Source organism: Myodes glareolus, chromosome 5 (assembly GCF_982192425.1).
Source record: "Myodes glareolus chromosome 5, mMyoGla1.1, whole genome shotgun sequence".
In the NCBI taxonomy this organism is placed as follows: Eukaryota; Metazoa; Chordata; class Mammalia; order Rodentia; family Cricetidae; genus Myodes; species Myodes glareolus.
In genome coordinates this window covers 5,596,759-5,615,904 of record NC_142030.1, presented here as the reverse complement: position 1 = coordinate 5,615,904, position 19,146 = coordinate 5,596,759, and the positions used below count along the sequence as shown (strand labels likewise).

At 49.4% G+C, this 19,146-nt stretch overlaps 1 protein-coding gene and 1 long non-coding RNA gene across 2 annotated transcripts in view; one reads left to right on the top strand and one right to left on the bottom strand.

Moving 5' to 3' along the window:
• Positions 1 to 823: 823 nt before the first annotated feature.
• On the bottom strand, positions 824 to 2,541 carry LOC146894799 (uncharacterized). The gene is made up of 2 exons (XR_015001216.2): positions 2,344 to 2,541; positions 824 to 1,584 (listed from the first exon to the last, which is right to left on the bottom strand). It is a non-coding gene; the product is annotated as an uncharacterized LOC146894799 (long non-coding RNA).
• An 11-nt stretch (positions 2,542 to 2,552) lies between these two features.
• Positions 2,553 to 19,146, top strand: part of Ptpn14 (protein tyrosine phosphatase non-receptor type 14) — a 138,121-nt gene continuing 121,527 nt past the window's right edge. Inside the window, exon 1 of the mRNA XM_048439470.3 lies at positions 2,553 to 3,089. The gene's annotated coding sequence lies outside the window, so the exon portion shown is untranslated. The remainder of the gene's footprint in view (positions 3,090 to 19,146) is intronic.

Genomic DNA, 19,146 nt, shown 5'->3' with positions numbered 1-19,146 from the left:
TGAAGAGTGCTAGGATCTGAGCTCCTCATGTTGATGCACCAAGCACTCTGTCTTTTTGTTTGTTTGTTCTTTTGAGACAGGATCTACATAGCCCAGGTTGGCTTTGAGTTCACTGGCCCCAAATTCATAGAGGTTGCTCTGACTCAGCTTCCTGGGTGCTGGGATGACGGACGGAAGGCAATATGCCAGATTTCCCAAACTTCTCCCGTTACTGGGCACACAAGCTCTACATACTGAGGGACACCCTTGGGGTCACATTGTGTTTTCTCCTAATGTAGAGTTATATCTCAGCAGGTCAGCATATGTCTAGCACACACAAGAGCCAAAGCACAACTTCCAAGTCACTAAAAAGTCAGCTTCTCTCTCTCTCTCTCTCTGTCTCTCTCTCTCTCTCTGTGTGTGTATAAAGCTGAAATAATCCTTATTTATGTTGTCGGATCCAACATAAATCCAATCAGTCACACTTCATAGGTTCTTAAAATTAATAATGGCTTTTACTTCTATGAATGAATAAACTGGTTTAAAATTAAAAACAAGTGCATAGGGCTAGTGCTAAGCCTTGGCTTTCCTGACAGCTGCAAATGCAGCGACACTCCTTCACCAGACTCCAGCATCCACACTGGTCTGAAGGCAGCTTTCCCAGCTCTGGCATTGCCCAGCGTCTTCCCCCACAAGTACGCCTGCCTCTGGAGGAGACACTCAAGCAAGCTCAGACAAAGTGGCAGCCCAGGATGTAGCTGATCCAACCAAACTTTGTCCTTGCTGTCACACACACTCCACTGACAAAATAAACTCAAGCCTCAGTTAAGTGGCTTGCTCGGGGTCACATGGCTGGTCACAGGCAAGATCCAGTTTTTGTATCTGCCTGGAAATCCTTTACTCTCCCTTTAAGACCACGCTGGCCTCCGGGGCTGCGCTCTGCCATTTGAGTGTCTTGGGAGTCACAACATCCACGTGCTACTTATTTTCCCCTGCGAAAGATGCCTAGGGGCCTCCTGTGTCCCAGAAGGGCACAGCCAGCCCGGCCAGCACTGACAGCCTTTAGGTATCTTATCGTTGAGCCCAATCCTGTTTTAGTCAAATGTCTGAGGCTAAGGGCAGCTTCTGTGCAGGCTGTGTCCTTTATCCCAATTCAGTGTTCCTTGGTGAAACAGATCCTTCCTTCCGGCTTCCTCAGCCTTCTCTAAGGCATGGTGATGGTGTGCATGGCTGTGTGGAGTATTGCCCACACTGGCAGCCACAAGACTGGTGGAAAACTCAGCAGACCCCTACAGAGATCAGTCTTTGACACTCTGAAAAGCTGACCGTCCGGAGTCTCAGTTCGTTGCTGGCCATCCATCCCGTTTCCTCCCCTCTGGTCCTCTGATGCTTGCTTCTGAAGACAGGCAAACCATCAAAAGCCAAGCATTGCAGAACCACTCGGTGGGCACAAAAGACTTAGTAATTTTCTTTCGTGTTTTGGGGTGGTGTCTTGCTATGTAGTCCAGGCCAAGCGTGCATCTTGTGATTTTCCTGTCTCTGCCTCCAGAGCGCTGGCAAGGGCCACTGGGACGGAATAAGGCCTGGAAGTTTTGTGTCCCTTGCCTGTACAATGAAGTGGTTTGACATTATCATCTGTGACAAGAACTTTAGGGTCCTTGAAAGGACTGGGCTGAGACTTCAGAAAGGGAACGAATGCCAAGACACGCAAAAACACTTCCGAAATACAGGCAACCCCTTTCATTTCCCAACTACCAAAACCAAGGATAGGGGGTGGGTGGCTAGGATCCTCCTGAGTTAACCACTGGGTCAGCAACCCAGTGGGGCCTAATACAGGTTTGCTTCCCTGGCTGAGTGCTTTTTCCATTATACCGGCTGCGCCTCAGTAACCCCACCTCCGAAAGTGCTAAGGCAGTTCCCTCCCAGTGCCCAGGCGGGGTGGGGCCCCTCCGTGGCATGGAACAAACCGGGAAAACCACATATTCCAACTCCCAGCACACAAAGGCTGGTTGGCCGTGGGGGCGGGGTGGGAGGGCCGGTACTAAGTCTAGCTCACTACTTGGAGATCCTGGGATTCTGAGCAGGGCTCCTAGATTGCCTGTTCAAGGAGGCCACCCCACTTTGTCCTGTCCCGTGCCCCCTGGGCGGTGGCGGCAAGACCTCCCCCAAATAAATGGCTTGTTCTAGCTCCAGCGTCCCACCCCCTAGCTGCCTACGGAAATCTAGGAGGGACGGTCCTTTCCTTTCCGCTTTCCCATCCGCCCCCGGAGCGTCGTCGCACAGCTGGGTTGACTTGGGTCGCCTCCCCCTCGCTACTTCTAGTCTATCTTTTCCAGGCACTTTGCTTCGTCCACAGCCCCCAACCTTGGAAGGAAGACACCCTCCAAAGCTAGCCCATTAAAAGTGCACGACTTCTGCCCGGCCAGCCGAAGGAGCTCCCGCAGCCCGGCATTCCTCGGATTCCAGCGCTGTGACGTCCCCGGGGACCGTGCGCCCGCAGCGGGGGAGCCCGGGATCCACTTTTCAGCGCTGGGTGCGCGTCCCCGAGGCTGGCGCGCGCCCTCCCCTGCCGCCGCATTCCTAGCCCGCCCAGTGAGCACCCGGCGCTCTCCCCGCCTCCAGGCCCCCAGAGCAGCAGAGCCCAGCCCGGGGCGGGGGAGCGCGGCCAGCGGCGCCTGCTCGTCCCCTCCCACTCGGCCCCTTCCTCCGCCCTCCCGGCCGCTCGCGCTTCCTGGCACTCGGGCTCTCCCGGCGGCTCAAGTTCTACACAACTTCTCCCGGCTGCCCAGCTCCGCGGCCACGGGTCCGGACCGTCTCTCTGCGCTCTGCGGCTCAGCCATCTCGTCCCCAGGGCAGGTCCTCGTGGAGCATCTGGCGCCACTTGGCCGCTGGCGGTCGCTTTCGGCGCCCCACCTCTCTGATCGCCCCGGCCCCCTCACGCGGGACGGCGGTGCTCAGGTTCTTGGCCCTTTCTCCTCCCCGGTGCTCCCGGCGCGGCGGAACCCTCCCCGTGCCCTTCCTCTGCCAACTCCTGGAAGCCAGTGGTGAGGACCCAGGCTCCCCGATGGTCACGGCGCGGCACCCGGGGCACTCCCGGGCCATGTAAGCAGGTAAGCCAACCGGGCGGGAGCAGATGCTGGGGCTGCGCCAACTTGGGCTCGACGCCGGGGACGCCGGGTTGCGCGGCGGGGGCGCCAGGTGGCCAGCCGCCGGGCTTCCCTTAGAGTGTGGTGCTCGCTCGTCCGGGAGTGGGCTGGTAGGGGAGATCGGTCTGCGATTCTTGTTCAGCTAAGACATCGCCTCTAGCTCGCGGTTCTTTTCTGCGTGTAGAGAGGGAGAGAGTCCGGGGAAGAGGAGAGGGCAGCTGGAGGTCCCTAGACCGCCGGGGCAGCAACTGGGGAGCGGACGTTGCTGTCGCGCTTTCGAGCAGGGGAACGCAGCGCAGCGCCCAAACCTTGCCTCTGTGCCTCCTGTGGGGACTGGGTTTGGGAGGGGGTCCTGTGCCCTTTCCCCTTGCCCCAGCCGTGTTACCAAACTCTCGAATCCCTTGGCTCCTACTTGAGTCTGACAGACAGACGCGCCGGAAAAACTTGCGGCTCCATCACCGCAGACCAGATTTCCACCTCGAACTTTGCGGTTCCGAGAGTAAATAGCTCCTTTCCCACGTAACTTCACGTCTAGTTTTGAATCTTTGCAAATGGGTTCCCTACTTTTTCTGGGGGAATCGACGAGGTGCGCTGTCACTACCTCCCTTTACCTCAGTTCTTGTCCCTCAGATCTTGTCTCCCCATTCCCATCTACAACTAGGGAAGATTTTGGATGTTTTGACTTTAGTAAGTCCAGGGATTGGCTGTACAAGCTCCTGCCGGAGGCGAGTTATGTTCAGACCGCTGGATGAATGGATGGTCAGAAGTTTCCAAAATACACTGATTTCTTGAAATGGATTCCCTCCCTCATTCATTCAACAAACTCAGTGTTGAGGCTTCCCCTCTGCTAGGAGATCACACTCCTTGAGTCCGCAGTGCCCTGCAGGCAGCCCGTGGGCGGATGGGACCATGTGCTGCAAGAGAAGAGTTCTGCTAGAGTCGGGGAAGGCCAGGCCCTGGAGGAAATGGGTTACCTGCGTCGAGGGAATGATGCTCAACAGAGGAGTGGTTGGGACACTGAATTCCAGAAGACGAAACAGCTTGGGCAAAGTGAGGGGCGCAGAAGGGGGTGTGTGTGCAGAAAGTCTTGGATAAGGACCCGGTGGCTAGAGGGGCATGTATGGGCAAGTTGGTGCACTGTTGTTGGCATAGTTCGCCCCCACCCCAGCAGAAACGAAACCGGAAGTTTGTTCCCCACTTCCCGTGACCACAAGTAGCTTTCAGGGATCAAAAACTTCCCCTTTGGACCTATTCCTTCTCCTTGATGTCTCCCCTACGCGGTTCTGTGGGGTGACAGGTATGCTCGTTGTTAATTGATCCCCTGGATCTCAGTATTCAATTGAGGACCATACCATGCCACTACAGAACCTTGTCCTGAGAGAGCTTTGGGCGTGGGCAGAACAACCTGGGTCTCAGAAGTGAAAGCTTGCTTTGTTTCCCCTTTGGTGCCGGGAACCGAACCCAGGCAGGGTCTTATGCTTACCAGGCAAGTGCTTAGCACCTCCCTGCCCTCAGCTCCTTAACAGCTGTCTTGAGCTGAACCTGGATAATATGATGTCCTCTTATCCGGTCTGGATGCGTGGCTGGTAGGCATGTACGTGGCAGAATCCGTTCAAGGAAGTGACTCTGTGTCTCAGGGTCGCTGCTTTTAAAAGTCATTGATTTTTTTTCTTACGTGGAGTTGCCTTTCCTTTTTCTGAACCCGTGGAAACTGAAATCTTCCGTCATTGTAAGCAGGGTCCAGCACATCCTGCCTGCAAAAGCCTCTCACTGCAGGAGAAGCTGGCCACAATCACCTTTCTGTGAGACCTTTTCCTGGGCTGAGGTGCTCTCCCAATTCCTAGTGACTGCTCCTGGCCAAGATACCTTAGGCTGGTGCATGGGAGTGGCACCCTACAACTTGGGGGGGGTGTTTATTCAAGATCCTCTCCCAGCCTTTCTGTGATCAAGCAGTTCTATGATGGAAAGTCTGGAAGCTGGAAGGAGGGGAGGGGGGTGGCAGTGGGCCTGAGGGAAGTGTGCACCAAGAGGCCCTTCCCTGCCTGTCTCAGGGCTGTGTGCAGGTTCCCTTGGTTGGTATGCACACACTCATAGTACCTCAGTTATTCACGTTTATGTGTGTTATGTTGCATGGTCCCCTGGGAGAGAAACACCAGTTAGGGAGACTGTCTTCACATTGAAACACCACAAAGAGTTCAGAGTTTTCAGGAGAATTCATCCTTGCCCATGGACCAGCAGAAGTCTGGATCTGTGAGGAATTCCCTAGCACACATGCTTTCTAACTGGATTAAATTCCAACAGGGCTGCAAATATCAGCCTCTTCCCAGCAAATTGAGCTCACCTGGGTTCCAGAGCCGTGCGTGGCGTGTCCGTTTTTGAAAAAGCATTTGGTCACATTCTTGCATTTGAACTAATCATTGCTTAGTTACCTAGTGCTGTGTGTGGTTTTCAAGTCCCTCCTGGGCCTTGGAACACTGCTAGGCACTTGGTTGGAGGTAAGGCAGGAAAAAAGATAAGATGAAATACTTAATTAGCCAATTAAGGAAGGAGGGAAACAGACACCAACGCTTCAGTAGGGAGGAAGCGTGTCTGAGATGAGCTTTCTGATCTCCGAGACTGAGTAAATGGATTTAATTTGCCCTCCTCCTCCTCCTCAGAAGGGCTGATTGAATGGTCCTAGGAGTGGGTGGGGCCAATAGCTGCAAAGGCCTGTGGAGTGAGTGTGTGTATGTGTGTGTGTGTGTGTGTGTGTGTGTGAGAGAGAGAGAGAGAGAGAGAGAGAGAGAGAGAGAGAGAGAGACTGAAATACAGCTAGACTTGAATTCCAACTCTGCCATTTCAAATTTCCTTTACCTCTGTTTACATTGCGTGTATGTGTGTGGGCATGCTCATGGAAGTCTGGGTTGGGTCTTTTTTCACAATTTGGGTCCCAGGGATCAAACTTTGTCAGGGTTGGCGGCAAGCATCCTCCCACTGAACCATCCCGCCAGCCAGCATGGCGCTGCTGTCAGCTTCTTCATCTGCAAGAGGCAGCTCGCCAGGGCATCTCTCAGACTTCGGTGTGAGGCTGTATAGTGTACAGCCTGAAAGACCAAGGCGGGATGGTGTCTGCATGTTGGCGGCCTCGTATGTGGCCGTGAATGTGTTCTTTGTTAACTCAGCAGCCTGAATTCACATGTGTGCCAACATACACATAAGCTTTGTTCTTGACTTTGCTTTAGACTATTGGCTCACAGCAAACATGCGGACTGGCAGCTGCATGTATCCCTTCACGCTGAAGGAGGTCCACAGTACCCCGGGCAGTAGGAAGTACCCCAGGAAGAAGGCAGGGAAGAGACCTCGTTTGTCTGCTCTTCTCCGTGACAATGGCCTAGTGTGTTGTGCAGGGTCTTTGCATTTTGAATGCCGAGATCCGGTTAATTAAAGGATGTCGGGATCACTGCCTGTGTTTAGCTAGGGTGCAGAAACTAGCTGCTCACAAAGGCGTTCCTCTGCAGCCTTCAGCTCCTTCTTTGAAGCCCCAACACAGAGTCAGCTTACGCTAGAACAAGGCCGGCCACAGGTGGCTTGAATTTTGATGTTGCCTTTCATCCAAGAACCCTGAAGTATTTGGCAAACATGAACTCATTGATCTGCCTATCAACTTCCTGGGAGGAAGCCTGTGAAGAAAGGGACTCAGGCATCGTCAGGAGGGCAGGTGTGTCCTTAGCGCAATATGGATTGTGACCACAAAGATCTGGGTAAATTCCCCACCTGCGGAATTGCGTGCAGGCTGGGAAGGGTCAGGAGGACAAAGCCCAGAAAAATATAAGTTTCACCAAGATTTTTACGGTTGGGAGGAGAAAGGAAATTTATTCTTCTTAGACCTACAGTGCCTTTTGACATGTACACATGAAAATATATTATTCACAGTTCTGAATTAAAGGATGTTATGTGAAGCTTGTGTATGCATGGTAAGGTTGGCTGAGTCTGAGTTGGGTTATAAATGGGGCATTGATTTCGCAGCCCTGCCCTTCTCTTCCCTTCCCTTCCCTTCTCTTCCCTTCCCTTCCCTTCTCTTCCCTTCCCTTCCCTTTTCTTCCCTTTCTTTCCCTTCCCTGCATTTCTTACTTTCCCTTTCTGCCTTGCATTTGTTTGTAGTGATCATTAGTACATCAGCCTTACATATGAAGTTTGGTTATGTGATAGTTTAGGTTAATCCTCAGGCAGTTAAATTAGACCCAGGCCAAGACTGCTTCCTGAGCCTAGTCCCTCAGCCTGACCCAGGGGACCTTTGTAGTCAGAGATCCTGTATTGTAGCTGGCTGCCCCACCAGTGCCTGCTGGCTGCCGACAGGGAGAAAGGATGCTGGTGAGGAGGAGAGCAGAAAGGGGTAGTGCAGTGGTGGCACAGCCTCTTACAATTAGTAAATTACCATTTTGGGGAGCTGGGGGATGGCTCAGTGTTAAGAACACTTGCTGCTCTTGCAGAAGACCTGGGTTTGGTTTTTAGCACTCATGGCTGGTGGCTCACAACCCTCTATGACTGTCAGCTTCCAGGGATCAGACACCCTCTTCTGACTTCTGTGGCACGCCCATACAGGTGAGCATATACACACATGTACATAGAAGTAAAATAAATCTTAAAAATACCTTCTTCACTTTTGTAATGTTTGCGTTCTTAGTGTGTAGCTGCAGTCCTGACTTTGGAAGCCTTTTGGGGGACCACTTCCTTACAGCAGACTCAACCTGTGGGTCGTCACTCCTTTGGGGATCAAATGACTTTTTCACAAGGGTTGCCTAAGACCATTTGAAAATATTTACATTACTATTCAAAAGAGTAGCAAAATTACAGTTATGAAGTAGCAATGAAATTAATTTTTGGTTGGTTGGGGGGTCACCACAACATGAGGAATTGTGTTAAAGGGTCGTCACATTGGGGTGGCAGAGAAGCTCTGACTTATAGGGATTTTAGCTCAGAGAAATGTTGCTCATTGTTGAGAATTATTGGGAGCTCCTCAGCGCCATGGTCTGTGTGAAGATGCTTTGCGTCTACACAGTATATTTTAACTTACGTATTCTAAATTTCCACTCTGGAAGTTCTTTTCTCTTTCTTTTTCCATACAACTTTCCTCTGTTAGCTGAGGCAATAAATCGGAAACCCTAGAGGGTACTAATCAGCTGGGGGCTTCTGAAAACGTGGATATTCCTGTACCATCCCCCCTGCTCTTCTCAGCTTTGGGGTGAGCTTGAGAATTTCCTTTTCCAGGAGCTCCTGTGTGTTGCTGCTGCCGCCTGCCGTTTCCTGAGCAACTGCACTCTGAGAATGACTGAGCAAAGATGTCCTGTCTTGATCTAACCTGCCCTGAGCCTCAGGCTTCTTGTGGTAGTCTCTCACTTGTTCACTCATGTGTGTGTGTGTTTATGTACACGCGTGTTTGTGCATATATACTATACATATATATGTATATATAATCTGTATGTATATGTGTAAAATGTTATATATGTCATACTTTATGCTTGCTTTTCTCCCGACATGCCATTCTTAGCACTGAAATTAACCCTTTCCCTCCAACCTCCCGTCACAAGCCACAGTCACTCGTCACAGCCTTCGAGCTGGCCTCTTTAGCGTATTTCTAGCTTGTTCTTCGCTTCGTCCCTGATGCGGTAGCATGTCCCAAGACTGTTAAGAGCCGTCTCTCACATGTTCTCTAACTACTGTTTCAGGACTGGGGGAAAAAGGTTTTTAAGAACATAATTAAACGTTTTTATTTAGGTACTAAAGTTGTTGGCATCTCCTTGCTCTTGTAGCAAAGCTTCTCTCCCAGGACTCCTTCCCACCTCATCCGCTGCATTGCCCTCTATCCACATTGGCACTCCCGCCCTCCCCTGTGCTGGGCTTACTTCCCATCCTCACCCAGAGTGCCCTGTTCCCTGTCTGTCTGCGTAGCCTGTCAGCTAAGCCAGCCTGCCCTGCTGCTGGTCCACTCCTCTCTGGGGACCAGGCGTGTGGGGTAGGTATATCCCAGCTTGTAGCTCAGACTGACTGTAAACCCATAGCCCTTCGGCTTCAGCCTCTCCAGTACTAGGGATTTTTTTTTTTTTGGGTGGGCCCCTAACGCTTTGATCCCGTGCTTTGGCAAGCCCCACCCTATGTAAACTCAGTTTACTTTTTTGTCAGCCCTCCCAGGCCTAGTCCTCCTGGACCCTCTCAGAAGGGATTGATCTCTGTGTGGAGACTTCCGAGGAGCGGCTGGAGCAATGCTCCTGTTAGTGCCTGTTTGCAGACAAGGAAATTAAATTAATTCCTAAAAAGGTATTATACACTTGGTGAATGAACGCCTTTTTGAGATGCAGACCTGAGGGTTAGGAATGCTTTCTGCTTTGGCTTTATTGCTTATTCTCTAATAAGCAGTCATAGTCCTAGGAGAAATACATCTTGTTAATGACTGCAGATGATTAAAACTTAAAAATTTTTAAAGACTTATTTATTTTATTTTATGCCTCAGTGTTTTGACTGTGTGTTTGTATGTATATCACATGCATGCCAGGTGCCCACAGAGATCAGAAGAGGGCATCAGATCCCCAGAAACTGGAGTACTGATGGCTGTTAGCCACCGTGTGGGTGCTGGGAATCAAACCCAGGTTCTCTACAAGAGCAGCCATTGCTCTAAACCATTGAGCTATCTTTCTAACCCCCAATTTAAAAGATTAAACATATCTGTGTTCCTATGCACATTTTATTTATTCATATGTGGAAATAAATCACACCTCTAAGATACCATCCAAAGTCAATAATAATATTTTTCTTTACATGTAAGTGTGTATGTACACTGTGTATGTTTATGTGTGTCTGTGTGTGTGCAGGTGCAGGTGTGTTTATTTCTGAGAGGCTCAACTTTATGTGGGAAAGTTTCCTCAATAGCATGGAAGCAGGAACATTCAGCTGAACCCAGAACTCAACAGTCTGCCAATCTATCAAATCATCTTGCTCGAGGGATCCTTGCCTGCCTGTGGTGCGCTGGGATTGGACAGGCTGACATGCCCTCCTGGCATCTGCATGGGTGCTAAGGATCTGAGCTCAGGGCCTCAGACTTGCTGGACAATGCTTTATGCGCGTCCAGCCCTAACGACTGGGTCCCTACGGTTCTGTCTTGCCTGGATTCTTCAGACACATGACCATGTTTGCTCTCATTTTCAGCCCTTGCAGATGCGGTGACTGGGAATGCCGCAGATAAGTTACAGACTAGGAACGCTAGAGAATCGAGGCCAGCTGAGTGGTTTTTCGCAGGTTAGCTCTGAGAACTCCATATCCCTCCCGTTCATTGTTGTCCTGCACCTCGTGTAAGGAGGACAGGCCACTAGCATCCTTCAGCGCTCAGCTCTAGACTCCTGATTTGTGTGTATGTGTGTGCATACGTGCGGAGCTCAGAGGAACATCTGGACTGCCATCCTTTGGGCACCTTCTACACTTTGTTTGAGGCAGGGTTTCCTACTGGCCTGAAACTTGACCAAGTAGGCTAGGCTGGCCGTGAAATTCTGTGGATCCTTTCATCTCCCCTTACCACCCCGCCATCTATGGGACATACTTGGCTTTTTACATAGGCTCAAGGGTTCAAATCTAGCTCCTCATGCTTTAGTGACAAGTACCTACCAACTGGTCTGTTTTCCCTACCTTAGCTATTAGTTTTATTTTACTTATTTATTTTTGAGATAGGGTCTCTCCTATGTAGTTCTGGTTGTCCTGGAACTAGCCATATAGGCCAGGCTGACTTCTAATAACAGAGACCTGCCAGCCTCTGCTTATTGAGTGCTGGGCTCAGAGGTGTGTGTCACTGCATGGGCTACTAGTTATTAGCTTTATTAAAGAGTGACGGGCTTGCCTTCCTGCTCATGACCAGGGCAGCTTGCTTTCCTTACAGAATTGAGATCGGTGGTGATGACATCTGGGCATGTCCCCAGGTCATAAGATCGGCTCTTGCTCTTATACCTGTTCCCAGAGAGAAAAGGGTTAAAGGCGAGTTCATGGTCATGAAAGTCCTGAGTCGCCTATAGATGGGGTTCGCTCCTCTGAATCCAACCTCAGACAGACACCCCCACTCCAGTGCTTCAGATTTATATTCCACTGGGCCTGGGCCTCTGTCAGGCAGCAGGTGTTTCCTGAACTGACTCAATATTTCCCACTGATGGTCATGCTGTTTCCTTGCTTCTGCATCCTAACCCGTCCTGTGCCTGCCCAAGTGGTCTCCTGGGGCCCTCAAACACCACTTTCCCTGGGCTGGGGCGTCACTTTCCCTGTGCCGGGTCAGGCCTCCCTGCCCTTGTGTTCTTGGCTTTGGCTTTTACCCCCTGATGGTTCGGGTCTTCCTTCTCAGGCTCTCATGCCTCCCACCCCATCAGCCAGCTCTCAGCTGCCTGGGAACTGCCGCCTGCCTTAGTCCTTCACAGGATGGCCTTTCTCCTGCTGTTGTCACCTGCAGCTAGCTGTTCACCAGACCTGCCTGTGCCAGGCCTTGCATCATTATCATAGCCCTTTGGTGAGGATGGCTGTCAGAGCATTCTGTTGTGTTCGGGAAATGTTCTGCTGTGGCCGCTCATGGTTTTCAGAGCCCTTCTAAGGTTTTCAGAGCCCTTCTAAGGCAGTTCTGATAGTCCCACTCTTCCACTTAAAACCTTTCTTGCTGGGTTGTGCGGCTTGGGCATCCACATGTGGAGAAGGGTTTAAAGAGTCACACAAGGGTGAGCATCAGGTAGTGGACATCGGCACAGAAATGTGCTATTGTTCCCGAAGTGAATAGTTACTTTGAACATCCCAGGAGCTGAGGGGATGGCTCAGAAAGTAAAAGGTTTGCAGCCCAAACATGCGTTTGAATCTCCAGCACCCACATAGGAAGCCAGACTCGATAGTGTGCACCTGTAACGAATGCTGGGGGTGGAGCATGGAGACAGAAAGATTCCTTCAACTCTCTGAACAGCCAGTCTAGACCCTAACTAAAGATAGGGTGTAGGAAGAGAACGGGTACTAACCTCAGGCCTCTGCAGGCAAGTGTACATGTGTATGTACTTGGGCACCTGCATGCACATGAGCACACACACACACATACACCAGTTGGCAGAATGATCCAAGCTGTCTAGCAATTGATCTTTCCCAGCTGGTTTGGCTGGCCTCAGCCTCCTGGCTCCCTGTCACCCTCCTCCAGATATTTTCCTTGGCTGAAAGGCTGTTGATTTGACTGATGATTTTATTGTGACTTCTCCTTTGAATCTCATCTCATTCATATATATATATTCATATATATATATATGAATATATATATATGAATATATATGATGTATATATATTCACTTTCTTCCTTTTATCAGATCATATAGTAAGTTACTTGGAAATAGATGTTTTTCTAATGTTGGCATTCTTCCTGGAAGGAACTTAACTTTACACACACACACACACACACACACACACACACACATACACACAGGACTTGTTAGGGTGACATGTAGACTTGGTCTAGCTAGTTGAACAATGACTGTCTACCAATGGGAAGTTCAAGAATCCACTAGTTCAGTCCACAAGACTGGATGTCTCAGCTGGTCTTCAGTATATGCCAGAATTTCAAAGAAGGAGGCTGCCATGCCGATGAAGACTGAGAGCAAGCCAGCAGAGAGCTTCCTCCACGTCTCTTACGTAGACTTCCAGCAGAAGGGGTGGTCCAGATTCAAGGTAGCTCTTCCCACCTCAGAAGACCTGGATTGAAAGTGAGTCTTCCCATTTCAGAGGATTTAACTAATAAAAACTCCCTCACAGGTGTACCCAGCTGCTTGGGTTTTAGCTAATTTCAGATGTAGTCAAGTTGACAACCAAGAATTGCATCACACCCCTTAACCCGAGACGATCTTAAGAAAATAGAATGGCTATTGTCCTTTTGCTTTCTTGTCTTGTCCCTCCAACGCTGGGGAGTATATTCTGGCCTCTGTCTCTCTGAAAAATCCGTGAGCGCGGAGTAGTACACCTGGTTGAGGAGCATCCTTCACAGCGGTGACTTCTGCCTCTGTCTCTCTGCTCTGGGACGGAGAGGGGGAGGTCCTTCACAGCGGTGACTTCTGCCTCATCTCTCTGCTCTGGGATGGACAGGTGGGAGGTCCTTCACAGCACTTCCAGCCTTCAGTTTGCCTGTGTCTGATGGTCTCTGGAGGATCACTAGTAGTCAGAACGAAAGAGGATGATGGTGTATCAAGTTTATGAAGGGTGTACTTGCCTGACAGCGGGGTCAATGGGGACAGTTCAAGCAAGGCGATTTCATTTAAGACTGGGAGACAGTTAGCATTTGCTCCGACATGGGGAGATGGGGATCCTCGGGGTATACTTGCTCTCAGTGTTCTCTTTGTAAGAGTGTGTTCGTCATGCAGGTCACATTCCTAGCAGCCCTGCCCTGCGTCGGAGCTTCAGAGGGTGAGGAGGACAGATGCACAAACGGAAAGCGGGTGTAGATAATGACAAGCAGCCGGTCCATGGCACTCGAGACACCCTGCAGAGCCACACTGATGTGACACTTTACCACATGCAAGGACTCTGTCTAGCACTCTGAGAGGCTTGTTTCCTTGATCTTGACATTGCCCTGTGAACTAAGGATGTCACCGGGCTGTTACAGAACAACTTAGAGAGCTTAAGTGGCTTGTGGCAGAGCCTGCAAACACTCTCCAAACACTGGTTCTGTACAACAGCACTCGGCGCAGGGAGACTAGTTGGAGAACTGGGTGGGAATCTGGGCATGAAGCCAGAACCCGAGTTTGTAGACGTTGAGGTGGCTGAGGTTTCTGAGTATCGTGTTACAGGGAATGATATCACAGTAGGTAGAGTAAGTCCTAGCCCTGTAAAAGGTTAAGATTTTGGAAACAATAGGGTATGTATCGAATAGTGTAACAAGTAATGGTAGACGGACAGCTGCTTGGAAGGGTGTGGATGCTCACATACTAATAGGTGCTGTGAGTGACAGCCTATGTTTAAAATGACTAATGGAAGGGAATGGAACAGTTGTGCCTAATGGCTCTTAAGGACCGAAGAGAAAGGTTACCTAGAACCATCCATCACTGCCCTTTTGGTCACTGAGGGATTGCCAGTGCTCTCGACAGCACGAGAAGATTCCATCTTAGGTTAAGGGGAGGCAATGTAGTAAGGAGCTGTCATCTCCATCAGATTAGGTGTGCCGACTTGTAAGTGCTCCCTGAGGTTTGCCTGTTGATGTCTCCTCCAGGAGGGGTAGGAAGGGTCACTGGACCCTCAGCTGGGATTCCAGCTGCTCCCTCCTGCTCCTCCCAGGCTGCTGTCTGCGGTTCTGCCCTAAGAGCATGTGGAAGTGGCAGAGTGTACAAATCCCCGGATGGTTACACTCGAGGAGGACTCCCATGTGTGCTGCCCACATGGAGACGTTGTTACCCACCCTGGGGTAAGACTTTCCAGGGTGCAGCTGCTTTGGGGTTGCCCATGCTCTGAAAGTAAGCCCAGGGCTCCCCAGAGTGAATCCTAGTGGAGTTTTTTTCTGGTTTCTCACTGGTGCCCTTTTGAAGGGAAAAGTAGATATTTATTTGAGTCTCCCAGGGAACGAGTTCTTGGCATAGCCAGCAGGATTATGGCCAAGTCAAGGATGAGACTGACAACTGAAGCTGGATTGACGTGAGTGAATTGCAGTGTGTTTCTCCTTCCCCAAGCAGCGCCTTGGCTGTAGTTGTTTGCATCCTACCTGGGTCACGAGATGTGTAACTGAGGCTGAACCGTTGGGATGTGGAGCGACTTGGAGGTGAATGGGAGATCCCAGGGTGGCCATTTTTTCCCTCTGTATGGAGTGTCATTCCTGCCCGATGTATGGGGTTCACTGCATTAGGTGAAAACCCCTAAGAGTGGTTGATGGTTTAGAACAAACATTATGGTCCCTGAAAGCAGAACATACGGATGAGAGTGTCGGCAAGCTGCCGTGGAGGCTGCCTGGCCGCTGCTAATGTGTAATGAGATGTGGAACTGAGCCAGAGATGGCTGCTAAGGGCCAGCTTGCTTGTTTCAGGGAGGCATTACAACAGTAAAAGGACATTCTGGACATGCAACTGGTGGCCTCCAACACAGCTTCCGATTTGAGAAGGAAAGTAGATAACAGGCAGATGAGATGGAGGAGTTGGCTTGCCCCTTCTTCCAGTTGGAGATGCCCCACTTTCTGCCTCTGAAAGAAGGGCCGGTGCAGATGCCAGAGGCTTTTCCGCTGCGGTAGACCTGGGTACCATGTTTCTTCAGTGTTGTCTCTGTTGCTGAGTTCCAAGGCCAGGGACCCTTGCTTGGAATGTGAGATCCAAGAGGCTTTGAGATCACTTTCTCAAGGTTGCTGTTCCAGCCTCACTGCTTCTCATGGGACGGTGGCCTGAGATCTTGTTATCTTGCTTGTCTTCTGTTTAAAAAAAAAAAGTTTCACTAGATAGATGGCATAATGCTACTTCTGAGCATTTTACGGATTTGGAAGTCAGTGCATCTAAAGGAATGAGGATGGGTACAGAGCTAGGTGCAGCTGTGGAATTCTTGGCAGCATTGTGATTGGACAGAGCACAGATGATATCCATCAAGGTGACTGGGAATATTCTGAAGTTGCATCTGGCTGTAAATGAGAACCCAGTACCCACGAGGGGATTGCAGCCCTGTAAGGTGTTGGCCAGGGAGGCCGTGGAGGACACTATGATGATGAAGGCTGTTGCTCTTTTGGTTGTGTGCCAGGACTAGATGCTAAGACATAGCATGCTTTGGTCTGGCTACTGCTTACCTGTGCTTCGTAAGCCAGCCAGTGTATTCATTGGTTCCCCAGGTTGTCTGGGTACTTTGATTTGTCTCCTAGGTGATTTTTTTTTTTTTTAGATCCTGTAACGTGGATAATGATTGTCGACCACCGCACTCATCCCCTAAAGTATGGCAGTGAGGACTGTTCACATATGTTTCTCTAGTTTGTTGTAGGAGGCCACTTGTTCATTTCCCAACTGCCCAGACTGCCAAAATAACCACCCAGAAACTGTATTAATTACAACACTGCTTGGCCTATTACCTTATGCATATTTCTAGTTCATTATTATCTCTTAAATTAAACCATTTCTATTATTTTATGTTTTACCACAAGGCTCGTGAGGTACTGGCAAAGTTCCGCTGGTCTGTCCCCAATGGCTGCATGGCATCTCCTGACTCTGCCTTCTTTCTCCCAGCATTCAGTTTAGTTTTCCTGCCAAGCTCTATTTCTGCTAAGCCACTGACCAAAACAGATTTGTTCATTAACAAACAAAGCATCACACAGACAGAAGAACTTCCCACATCACTAGTTCTTGTTGAATTTTCTTTAGGGTAAATGTCCATGAGCAAGATTGGTATGAGCGTCTAAGCGAGCCCTGAGTCCTACAGACAGAATGGGGTTCAGTCTCTGACTGTGAAGGTTAGGGTGCCTCCCACCTTTTGAGATCATTGATGATCTTTCTGACTGGTTATGTTTTGATGACCCAACAGCACCTGATAACGTAGAAGTAGTTTGTCCCAGCCCATAGTTTCTCTGACCCCTTGCTTTCATGTTTGCAGGTAGTGAGTGGGTTGTTTTTGTTTGCCCCCAGGGAGGGATGTGAACCAAGAACGTTTCCATTTGAGGGAGGCGCTCACCACTGAGCTTCAACTGCCTTTGTGGTCTGATGCAGACATTGTCGAACCCTCTGCCAGATACTCAAAGGCAGAACGGGCCATTCACTAGCTTGACCTTTGCCCTAGCCTCGCCCTTTCCCTGTGCCCACCGCTCTTTTCGTCATTTGAAGCAGAAAAATCTTCCCATCTAAAAATCTGAGAACAGATTTTACTATGTCGTCCAGGCTGGTCTTAGACTTCTGGGCTGGAGCCGACTTCTCACCTCAGCCTCCTCAGTATCCGGGAATAAGTCTATGCTGCTGCACCTAGAAATGTTTGTCCTCTATGTATAGTATATATGTAAATTTGCTAAAACAAAACAAAACAAAACAAAAAACCATATTCACAGCCAGGCTATGATGGCACACACTTTTAATCCCAGTGCTTGAGAGGCAGAGGCAGGAACGCCAACCTGGTCTGTATATCGAGTTCCAGGACAGCCAGGACTGTAACACAGAGAAACCCTGTCTCGGAAAAACACAAAACAAAATAAAAACAAACAAAAACCCATATTTACAAATGCTAGTGTTCAAGTGGGGATTAAAAGGTATATATATGCACACATACATATATACACACACATACTGTATATATGTATTATATACATTTTGTTGATGGAAAGAAACGCATAAGACATCAAATCATACTCAATTTCTGGTGCCTGCTGACTCGCCATACATAGATAGCACTGATATTTTCTGATTTTTGTTTTTCAACAATTTATTTTTCTATAAAAAAAATGCTGGCTAGTCTATAGCTTGACACATTTCAGTGACAAGTTGCCGTCATCAAAACTGTTTTTGTTTGTTTGTTTGTTTTTGTTTTTTGTCCTGGTAACAAAAAGGGTTCCAGCGTCTGGTGACTGACATTTATTTATTCTCTGTGCTCCTTGAGTGCTGTAGGTAGGCTGCAGCCCTGGACTTGATGGTGGTTCGCTCTATAGAGAAGTTATAAACAGAGCCACGTAGGACGTCACCTGCCTGGGCTGTGTCTTCTCCCCGCCTCACCCACCCAACAGTGTGGTGTAAATCATGTCTTTCGCTTGTGTGTTTTGAGACGGATCTTGACTAGCCCAGGCTGGCCTCCTACTTGCTATGTCGTAGATGACTTTGAACTTCTGATCTTCCTTCTTCCACCTCTGGCGGTCTGGGACTGCAGGCCTGGTTTACACGGTACTGGGGATTGCTCCTAGAGCCTGCTGCATGTGAGACAAAGTACTCCGGCAGCTGAGCCACGTCCCGGCCAGGGATCACGTGATTTGTGTAGAGCCGCTGTGCGGAGTGCAAGTGTCCGGCCCGCTCACATCTCATCAGGCAGACTATATCACAGGCTAACACGCGCCAGATTATTGGCCGGAGGACCCATGCTGTCCCTTTGGTCTTTCCAGACAAGCCACAGGGAACGTAGGATGTGGCAGGATGGAAACAAACATGGGTATCAGGGACTCCATCTTGTATTTTACTGTAATTGAACTATTCTCTCGGAGCCCAGTGTTTGGAGTTTGTCTAGGTTCAACAGTTGTGAATAGGGTAGTTTGTAAACACCATGGAGCGAATGACATTTACTTTACTTGGAGTATGTTCTCCTAGGGTACGGCTTCCAAAGAAGACTCTGGGTCAGAGGACAAGTCTTGTGGATCTTGTTACATGGACAGACGACTCCCTGGGGGCACTGCCAGCTTAAGGTGCCACTATTAATATTTGAGCATGCAGCCTTCCCAGTTCCTGCTGGCCCTGGGTTTTGCAATTACTAATTGCTTATGAGATTTTTTTAGAAAGGTTGATATGTTTTTGTTAAGTTGAACAAAATGAAGATGATTTAACTTTGCTTCCTGGTTTCTGACAGTCTTTATAAAAACCTCTCATCCTTTTTCTTTGTCTCCTTGGCGTCATGCATTTTTCTCAGTAACTTGTTTTTTTGTAGTTAATTTTTCTGGGTTTAATGTATCTCAGGCTGACATAAACTTTATTTGTAGCCTGAGATGACCTTGAACTGCTGACCCGCCAGTGTCCACCTCTGGAGTGCTGGAATTATAAGAGTGCACCCCTCATCTGGCTTTGGTAACGGTTCCTTAAAACACATCTAGGTTTTGTTTGTTTGTTTTGTTTTTTCAAGACAGGGTCTTTCTGTGGAGCGAGCCCTGACTGTCCTTGAACTCTCTTTGGAGAACAGGCTGAACTCAATCACAGAGATCCACCTGCCTTTGCCTCCCAAGTGCTGGGATTAAAGGCGCGCACCACCATTGCCCAGCCTGGTCCTTATTCTTATATTAAAACAGAGCAGTGGAAAGCAAAACAGACATTTTTGACCGAGGAAGTTTTGTAATCTCACGGAACAGGGTAAAGGGCACACACAC